Source organism: Galeopterus variegatus, unplaced genomic scaffold, assembly GCF_000696425.1.
Source record: "Galeopterus variegatus unplaced genomic scaffold, G_variegatus-3.0.2 Scaffold1624, whole genome shotgun sequence".
Lineage (NCBI taxonomy): Eukaryota > Metazoa > Chordata > Mammalia > Dermoptera > Cynocephalidae > Galeopterus > Galeopterus variegatus.
Genome location: NW_007727735.1, coordinates 35,982 through 39,318, shown reverse-complemented (window position 1 = coordinate 39,318; position 3,337 = coordinate 35,982). Strand labels below are relative to the sequence as shown.

General features: G+C 43.8%; 1 long non-coding RNA gene across 1 annotated transcript in view; it reads right to left on the bottom strand.

Moving 5' to 3' along the window:
* LOC103594787 overlaps positions 1-3,337 on the bottom strand; it is a 16,114-nt gene that overhangs the window by 1,227 nt on the left and 11,550 nt on the right. The window contains exon 2 of the long non-coding RNA XR_550879.1: positions 580-863. This is a non-coding gene — a long non-coding RNA (uncharacterized LOC103594787). The remainder of the gene's footprint in view (positions 1-579; positions 864-3,337) is intronic.

Genomic DNA, 3,337 nt, shown 5'->3' with positions numbered 1-3,337 from the left:
AAGTGGCGCAATGCAAGGGTAAATGCAGGAGTATAAAGGCCTGGCCATTTGAGCCTAAATCAGGTCAACTCTGACAAGCCTTTAGTTCCTAAGCTCCCCATGGGGTGGGGTTGGCTGGGGCTCTTGCCAGCCTGCACTGTGGCTCAGCTTCTGCCTCAGCCCACTCCGACTTCCTTCTCTTCCCTCCACAGGTGTTGACTCCACAGGCACTTCCTAATGAGCATACTGTATATGACATCTCACAGTCTGCTTCCTGGAAAGACCGTCAGTCTCTGCTCCTGGCGTGAGAACCTCCCCATGCTGGGAGAGTCCAGTGTTGATAGATGCGTATTTTTCATACAACATGGCTTCATCCTCTGAACACAAGCCAACTACTCATCTAGAGTGCAGCCAAAGAAATGATGGATTGTTGCACCACTGGAGAAAAATAAATTGCTCTGTTCTATGGATGAACAAGTGACACGTAGGTTTCTACCATGGCACATAAATCCTGTGTACTTGCAGCAGTTGCTGGTCATGCCCCCTCCACATTCCCTTCACTCAGCAGGACATCNATATGCGAGCACTGCACCAATACACCTGCGTGGTAAGTGGGAGGCTGAGAAGGTCCCAACAGCTCCGGGAGCTGTTTGCTGCTGGGTAAGACTGTCTCTCAAGGCACTCGGCAGTGTTCACATTCAGCATGGGGTGCCCACTTCAAGGTTCCAGTACCACGAAGGGCTCCAAAGAAGCCTTTCTATTTGAACACTCCACTAGTTGATGAAGTTCTTTGTGATTCTTCGACTTCTGTCCATCTGTCGGATGCTGTCTGTAACGTTAATGGTGACCTCTTTTGCAGACATTCGCTTAGCATCTCTTTTAGCCTGTTAAAAAATTTAAAACAGTAAATTGAGTTACTAGGAAATATCCAAAGGTCCTTGTGTTTACATTAATCTCTTGAGATTGTTACAAACACAGACACATGGACCTGTGTGTACAGGCAGGCAGGAAGAGTGACCCACAAGAACACATGAACATATGCTCTGTTTCAGAGGTTTCGTTGTTGAAACTCTAATACTAATCTAGTAACTGCACCTGGCATAAGGCACGTTCATAAAACACTGTCGAATGAATGAATGAGTGAAGATCCATCAAGGGCAATGTCAAAGGTTTCATAGTTGGCTTTAGTAGAGTGGTTAAGGGTTTGAGCTTTGGAATCAGACAGACTTTGGTTCAAATACTGGCTGCATAATTTCATTATGGGCAAGTTTTTTCTAACTCCTCTAACTCTTAGTTTCTTCGTCTGTAAAATGGGGAATTATAATATTATCTACCTCATAGTTATTGTAAGGATTAAATAAGGTCATGCATGTAAGATACTTAGCACGATGCCTGCCACTAAATTAAAAAAGAAAAAAAAAAAACTTAGAAAGTAGGATAGACTATCCACTTCTAAGTGAAGATAAACCAATGATAAAAGCCCAGAATTAATACTAAAGATTGAAGCATTATCTAAACTGTAGGTTCTTCAACTACATGTGTCCACTCCCTCATTCGCCACTATCCCTAAAGAGAAAGCAACTTGACCTAGTGAGGGGCAGTTTTGTGCCCATTCCACTCAGTGATCTTATTCTTGGAGTGAGCATGAAATGAGCCTTGTGAGTTGTCTCCCCTAGGGAGANGTGTACTTGCAGCAGTTGCTGGTCATGCCCCCTCCACATTCCCTTCACTCAGCAGGACATCCGTCCCCCCACTGCTGGAGGTGCTGGCTGCTAACCACTCACAGCAGCACCCTTCTTTTGAAAATTGCCCTCATCTGATTGGAGCCACCTCCCCCAGAAATGCCAAAGAGGTTACACCCTAATTCCTGGAGAGGGCCTATAGCCAATGCCTGATTGTTGGGGACACAAAAGGCTGACCCTTTTACCGCATGGGGGTACAAAATCTACAGTGCCATTCACACTCCAGAGCTCTCTCTGGGATCAGGCTGAGGCTAGACTATAGCTGTTCAGCTGAGGTCACACATTTGTTGACCTTGACCCTCTGCCTCCCCCATTACCATACAGGTTTCACCTGAGAGCACTTGCTCAGTTACTTGCACAAGAATCCTCAGCTCAGGCTCTGCTTCTAGGGAACCTGATAATTCTTTATGGGTAATTCGAGGAATGTTCAAGGACAATTTCAAATCTGTGTAATTTTAGCCTTATCTGTTGATTCCGTAAGACAGGATTTCACTGTTTTCCTCTTTATGTTCCCAGTGCCTAGCACATATTGTCAGCAGGGCTAGCAGAGACTTTTATGGGTTTATTTTTCCCCAAAAGCTGAGAACTCATAAAGTCTCACAACCTTCAAACTAGACATCTCCAGTTATTTATCTGAAACTCCTCCTGTAAAACCCTTTATAGCATTCTTCTTAAGAGTAGTTCCCTTCATCTTTCCACTTCATATTGGACTACCTCCTGCCTGCTAATCTTACACACACACACACACACACACGCATGCACACACACGCACACACACACACACACGCACACAGCATTGTGAAGGAAAAGAAGGCAACGATTCTGTTTCCTAAAGAAAAAGTATGGTGATTATGATGAGGCCAATTCCATCTGACTTCTGTTCCAGGTGTTCTTACATAAAAGCTTTGAGGACCTGGACATGGAGGAGACACACACAGAGGCCTTATATGAAACAAGCTAAATTGACAGCAGTTCTATTGGTGGGAAGTTAGAGAGCTTTCTATATTGAAAATGTGAACTTCCAAAACTGCAGATATGCTTTTCTTTAGAAAAGATTGTTGGCAAAAAGTTTGTAAAGATCACACATAGAAAATGCTCTGCTCTCTATTTCATCTGCATTTCTAAGTTTAAAATCTAAGCAAAGGGCTGTCCCCGTGGCTCACTCGGGAGAGCGTGGCACTGGTAGCGCTGAGGCCACAGGTTTGGATCCTATATAGGGATGGCTGGTGAGCTCACTGGCTGAGCATGGTGCAGATGACACCGTGCTCTTTACCGGTCAAAAAATAAAAAAATAAAATAAAATCTAAGCAAAAATTCGCTATCTGGATGATTCTTGAATTTCTGAGCCTAAGAGTGAAAGGCTATAAAATAGTCATTCCAATTACTTCCTCAGAATATATATGGTTGTAATCCCAATTACAATGGGGCAATTTCTTAAATCTGCATATCAGGAGCCCGTACAATGGATATGTTCAGAGCATAAGCTTTGGGGCCAGACAGACTTGGATTTAAGGCAAGGCTTTGCCACCAGTGAGCTGTAACAAGTTCTAGCCTCTGTGGCTCAGTTCTCTCATATGAAAAATGGGGAAATAATGCATTCTTTTTAGGTTTGTTGA